The sequence below is a fragment of the Olea europaea genome, chromosome 17 (genome assembly GCF_002742605.1).
Source record: "Olea europaea var. sylvestris chromosome 17, O_europaea_v1, whole genome shotgun sequence".
NCBI classification, from domain to species: domain Eukaryota; kingdom Viridiplantae; phylum Streptophyta; class Magnoliopsida; order Lamiales; family Oleaceae; genus Olea; species Olea europaea.
This window is the reverse complement of record NC_036253.1, coordinates 21,047,755-21,055,070: the sequence shown is the minus strand read 5'-3', so window position 1 is coordinate 21,055,070 and position 7,316 is coordinate 21,047,755.

Sequence of the window (7,316 nt, the reverse complement as noted above, 5' to 3'; positions counted from 1 at the left end):
GGGGGGGGGGGGGGATTAAAAAAGTCTCTAATTGATGCAATAACTTGTAGCAACTCTTCAAAAGAAAATTGTGCACATCAAAGAGTTATATTGTTTCAAATTTGGTGTGACTATTCAAAAATGTATTATGAAAAGTCATGATCTTTTGATAAAGTACAATCTACATAATTAAATTTGAAAATGTGAGATCTAATGGTCCACGTTAAGCTCTTGTCTAGTCGTATTAAATTTAAAACTCTTTCTTTTACATACATATTTTCAACCACATTCACACAATATAATATTATACACGTAAACACAGATTTTTTTATTTTTACTTTTAAACCACATTCTCTAAAAATTCACTATTCAAAACATTATTTTCTCTAAATAATGACCATCAAACATGGGCTAGTTTATGTCAAAAGATGCAATCATTTTGGAAGAACACTTAGAAATTCCATAAATAGTTCCATAATTTCATATTTATTGCATCGAATCAATTTCTAATTCTCTCCTCTTCAAAAATTTTGATCTTTTTATTTTAACTAAAATATAATTTTGTCCAAATAATTTTTGTTTGTATCCATTGTGTTCAATAAGAATATTATCAACACTTTGGTTCACCTGATATAATTAATATTGTGCTATATTAATTATAAAAGAACTATTGTATCTTGAGAAACAATGGCCATTTTATCATATTAGCACAATATAGGAGGCAAAATCTGTCTTAGGAGATTTACATTTGCATATCACGTTTAATTTCATCCCCTTCTAATTTCCGCATTTTATTAAGTTGTTATTTGTGTGTATTTTCATGCGCGTAACTTGATTTCAATAAGTAAAAACTCTATCCAGTATTTTGCACCAAGAAGTTGCTATTTTATCGTATTTGTATACACATATTTTTAGTTAAAACATATATATATATAACAAAAGTACTCTCTATTTTATATTATATTTCTATAGTTTTGGCAACTAGATGAGAAGTTTTATCTTCGACCGTTTAGTGTCAAAAGTACTGACACAAAAGGGAGGCGACACGACTTTAGAACGGCGTTTTTGACGTGACTCCAAAAACTTGCTTTCTAAATCTCTTCTTTATACTATAATATATTATTGTTAAATTGTTTTGGTTATTTTATTATGTTAATTGATAATCAATTTACACAGAAATCACCCATTTTTATAACAATATAAAGTAGTGTTAAAGTGATTTGCTTGTAGATTAAATAAGGTGTGATCATCAAATATTGATTTAATGTATGTTGCTGCATTATATTTTATTAATATCAATTGAAGCATATTTAAATGAAATTGCATAGGATCCTTAAGTATTCTACTGTCATGGTTAGAAGTATCAATTTATTCGTGTCACGGGCGTTCCTCAATATTTGGAGGTAAGCTATTGATATTGGTCCATGATAAATCTTTGCTCTTGTGTGGTTTCTACTTGTAAATGCAATATTTATGCTAAAATTATTAGACTTGTTATTTGAATAATAATAATAATAATAAATATTATATGCTCTCCAAAGACTTATGAATTACCTTCATTTTAACTTTTGAAAAAAGTCTTGAGCAATGTTTTTACAAAAATGGAAGCATGACATGGATATTGAGAGAAGGCCTTACCAAGAAATTGCACCTGTGCACTGCACAAATTAAAAGTGCTTGCAGAAATTCCTTTTCTCAATACAAGAATATATACTTCTCTTAGAAGAAGCCTTGGAACTATTTTTGTCCGTAGATGATGTTTCGAAGATCTCTTCACATGCTACTATGCTTTTACAGTTTCTTAACAAAAATTCCTTTTACTATTTCTTTTTGAAAGCTTAATTAATTAACGTTATTACATAAAAAAAACTTCGTTTGTCTCGCTAAGAATTTAAAGGACAAGTGACCATTTGTGGGTGTATATTATTATTTCATGTGTATTAAATTAAATATTGAAATCTTTATATTGATTTTATGGAAATCCCATAATTTTATTTTAAACAAACGATTAAAAGATTTACCTCTCAATAATGTGCTTATTTAATATTTTAAAAGAGGTTTAATTTCAAAATTAATCTACATAATTTTATTTAGAGCCAAGAGTAACCCCTGTGATTAATAGTGATTTTATTCCGTTCAAATTTTTAACTTATACAAAGTTTCAACTTTTCAGAATTATAGTTTTTATTGTTTAAAGTTTTAGTTTCAAGTTTTTATTTAATAAAAACTTAAACAATAGGATGTAGGTTATGTATGGATTAATTTTCATTATTGTGGGGGATTGTTGTAACTTAAGTTTTAAATTCTCAAAATATAAAATTGATTTTAAAAGTGATAAAGAATTGATCCAGAAACTCTATTTGTTTTGGGGTCTCTTGTATTTAAAGTTATAACTGAGAATAATGCAAGAAAATAGTGAAAAAGATTGTATTTCATAGGTAAGATATTTTGTTGAAGTTCGAAGAATCATGATGTTCCATTTCGTTATTCATATTGTGGTGTTGGTGTTGCTAAAGTTAATGGACTATTCAAAATGTCTAAATCAGATTTGGAGGCCTTTTGCTTTGATAGCGAATGTGTAATCTTTGAGGCTGATAAGTAAAGATTTAAAAGGCTATCTAGTAAACTTAGTTTTGTCAATTGAAGCATTTTATTTATATCTTCCATAACTTTGATCCTTGTGGGGAATAAATGGGTAAATGTAAAAGAATCCATACTTTAGTCATTTGTTAGTAGTAAATTTTTGTTACTAGCAAAAATGGTACATGAATACTTTAAAAAAAAAAAAAAAAAAATTCTATCTAAGTTACTCTTAGTCATTGTGATGCTAATATTTTTTGAAATTATAAATCCTCCTAAGCTGTGCTATATCTCAATAATTTATTTATTATTTTAATATTTGATTGAAAGAATACGAGGAAAATATTTAACTGCTCACTATTATATTTCCTTTAGTTATTCATTTTAATAAGTGAATATATCCTTTTGTTTTTGAAACTAAAAGTGAAAGGAAGTTCCAAAAGTTAAGGGGATATTAAATATTTGGATATGTGTGCTAAATATTCGTCACCATTAACATCAACTTGATAATCATGATGATGATAATTAATGATCTAGTGTAATCATCCACAAATGTGATGTGTATGGCATGCATTGATTGTTGATCATTCTTACAAAGATCAATCTTATTTTTGTGATATATGGAGTGTAAGAATACTCGATAAAAAAATTATTGTATCTTTGGAATGTGGGGGTGTTTAAATTTCATATCGATGCACCTTATATATTTTATTATTCTTAACTGGAAGAACTCACTTTTGAAAAGTGTTAAAAATGAAATTTGTAAATTTGCATATGAATACAGAGTTGAACGGATGCATCTATCGAACGTGTTACTAGAAATTAATTTCTAAATTTCAAATGTTTATCTTATTATAATTAATATGTGTTATTGATATTTTTGAAAATATTTTTGATAAAACTTTGCAGATGTGCAGTGGATAATAAGAGCTTGCTAAAATAAATTATAGTCCATAATGGACATAATAAATCATCGAGGGGATGAGTTTAAGCCCTAAGGAAATCACCTTCAGAAGTAACTCAATATTTGTGATTAGAGATCCTATGAAGAAGGTTCAATGTGATAAAAACAACCTGCATTATGTGACTTATAATAGTACTATTTTATTTGTACTCATCCCTATAGTGATAATGCTAATAAATGTAATGTTAAGAAGAGTTTATCTCTAAATGAGTATTGAGGCGAAAATTCTTGCGAGGTGAGGGTAACACGCACTCTTGAAGGACTTATCTATGTAAGATTTTCCATGAAGCCGTGTCTATGGGATTGGATTATTCCCTAGAGACTTTTATTAAAATCAAGATTAGAGTAGATGGCCTTTAAGAGGCTCGTTCACTATGACCTAGAGCCTAAATTAATACTGTGTGTGGAACGTTTGAAATCTAGCTAAAGAAACCTAATTCAGAAGTAGTCCATTATGACTCCCTCAAATGGATTTTTTTTTTTTTTTTTTTGGATATCCAGGTATCCACTTTACAGTGACTAAATCTTGGAGTCCACACCTTGGCCCCTCAAGCTGCAAATAGGTTAAACCACAGGTTGTGCCCCAAACTGATCAGTGCTCAAGAGCCCCCCAACTGATTTGTCAAAGTGTCAAGCAAGTCGTTTTCCATCTTTGCACCTTGCCTTCCAGTAGAGCTCTTGCCTTCCAAGAGAAATCATGCCTTCTAGGAGAATATCTGCCTTTCAAGAGCCTTCCAAGAATCGAACTCACGACCTCTAATCTGCCAGTCTTGAAGCGCCCTCATCTTTGCCAGTTGGGATGTACCCTGGGGGGCACCCCTCAAATGGATATTATTATTACTAAATGATGTTCAAGTTCAAAAAGACACCTACACCTATATATATATATATATATAACCTGAGATACAACTACAAAACAAAATTACGCTCTATATTTTATACTATATTTCTATAGTTTTCGTAACTCGATGAGAGATTCGTTCTTTATCTCCCTATGATCGTGCTTATAAAAGGAGAACCAACTATAATTCACATAAATTTTATCTTGAAGCCATGTAGTGTCGAAAGTACTCGCATGAAGGAAAGGCAATATGATTTTAGGATAGCATTTTTTATACGACTCCCAATGCTTACTTTCTAAATCTCTTCTCTATTTTATGTTATATTATTATGTTAATTGATAATCAATCTAAACAGAAATCGCCCATTTTTCCTAACGTCAGTTTATTCTACAATCTTAAGACATAGTTTCATTTATATGTCATTGTTTTGGTTTACTCCTTTTTCGTTTATCATCTGATTTCGTACAAATATGGGAAGGGAATTTTGCATTTTTTGCATCATTATATTATGGTGAATTTTTCGAGAATGATTTTGCAAATAGAATTTGGAGAAAATAAGGGTTGCTAATTTAGATTGCATGAATGAATTTATTTCACTAATCTTATTCACGTATTGCTCATGTATGGTGTCATTAAAATCTCTTATTGCATCAAATTATTAGAATATGATATATTTTGTTTACATGTGATTTATAACATGAAAGATATATGAAACAAAGAGTTTATTTTGAAATACAAATTCTGTCAATTCAATTTACATGAGAAAATAAAGTGCATATTGCATGACATATGAAAATTATTGAATGTCTAATTATTTTGATTTCTTGTGTGAATCGATGCCAAATATTTCATTATAGAAGGGTTGACAGGAACAAATGGAGGAACTGGAATTCAATTAGGGTTCGTTGGATTGCAAAGATGAAATTTGGGTTGAAAGAAAACGAATTTCAGGGAGTTGAATTGCCTGAAATTTATTTCCATTGCCAAAAAAAAAAAAAAAAAAAAAAAAAACACCTGGAATTCACTTTCCCACCATAACGGTAGGAAAACCAATTCCATGATTTCAAGGAAAATAGGAGCGTTGGAGGGCAACATGGAAAATGAATTCATGGAAATTCTTGCCTATCAAACACTCTCAAATGTGGAAGATGGAAATTAATTTCCATTTTCCATGGAAATTCTTGCCTATCAAATGGAGCCTTACTGTCCTATTATCTGTTTATGTAATTTATATATATTTAATTTTGATTAAATTATGTGAGAAGGTATTTGTGCAAAATAGATATAATATTACAGTATCATATTGCTAACGATTGCAAAGTTTATTTAAACACTAAGGGTGTGTTTAATTACATTTATTTTCCATGAAAAATATCAGTTTTCCGTCCAAATTTCTACTTGGAGTGTTTGATTGCTATTTTTTTCCATGGAAAATATTTTCCATGGGTAGATGTAGTTTTTATTTTCCACAAAAGATGAAAAATATTTTCTTTTCTAGGTAATATTTTCCATGTCAATCAAACACACTCTAAGATGTTGAGAATTATCTAACCCAAATGAAGAACGTTTAAAGAGGAGATGAATATTAAATATGTGTAGACTTAGGAATTGTGGGATCGATCTGTTCATTCTCAACATATGTTTGGATGTATCTAAGATTTTATGGGGCTAGCATTATCTAGAAAGTCACATTTTTAATGAATCACCTTTATGAGTCATAGAATATTTTTTTTTATGAAGATGGAAAGGTTGAAAGTCCTTTTATAAACGAGAATATTATATACAGATGACGGATCCTAAATTAAAAGTGGTTAAAATTGATCGTCCTAAATACGAAAGTGCATGGACTTTCATGAAACATGGATATTCTTAGCCATTTATTTGTTGATTATACGTAGAATAAAATTGTTTATTTGGTGATATGATCAAATTTTATATAGTTAGATGATTATATTGTTGATAAGCTTAGTCCGATCCAGAACTGTGGAAGTATGATTGTTGTTTGCATAATATTCTCAATCAAAGTTAGGATGAACAATTAATGGGTCAACTTAATGTAAGCCTAACCCAGCGACTGGAGATTTCACAAACTAGGTTCAATAGGAAAACTAATTATGATTGACTCGATGAGAAGTATTTTGAAGTTTTAGCTCCTTCCCATTTCTATGATGCAAATAAGTGCCCACCAAAAATTGATTAGAATAAGCTATGCTCTTGATGATAGTTATATATTGTATACAGTACAGGTGGAATATTGAAAGATATTATTCTTTATAGAATTTCACTTATCCATATGGGTGCAAACTTGACCAATTCTATATGAATTCTCTTGTGCACTTTGGCCTTGTTTTCAAAAATACATTTTCGAAAATATCATACCAAACAAAATTTGAGCATTTTGCAAAACTGAAAACACTATAAAAACGACTAACCAAACACACCCTCAGTTTCTTCAACTTTTGTTTATGCAAGTCAAATATTACTCTCTAACACCAGCTACTACTGCTCTATAATCGACATCAACTTGTATCTTTCTACTTGTCTATTTGAAATTTGCACACACAAATTCGTAGTCAATTTATGGTGTATACCTTTGTACATACGATACCCAACATTCGACAATACTTTATAGAATAACAGTGTCAACTTTTCTCTTTTCCTATTCATTTAGAGCTTTTTAATCTAAAATACCAAATATCCCATAAATGAACCAAACGAAAAGTCTCCGAATAATGCAAGAGATGCCCGAGTTTAAGGTCTATTATTAAAGCCCGTTCGGTACACATTAATATAAAAATGAAAATGAAAAATATAGTCGTTATGGACCCCACACAAGAGATAGAAATTCAAATTTGGTGGCTTGATGTGATGGATAACGACCATATTTTTCATTTTAATGAAGAAAAAATGGGAAACAAACGGGGCTTAATTCACGCATGGGAAGTGGTCAC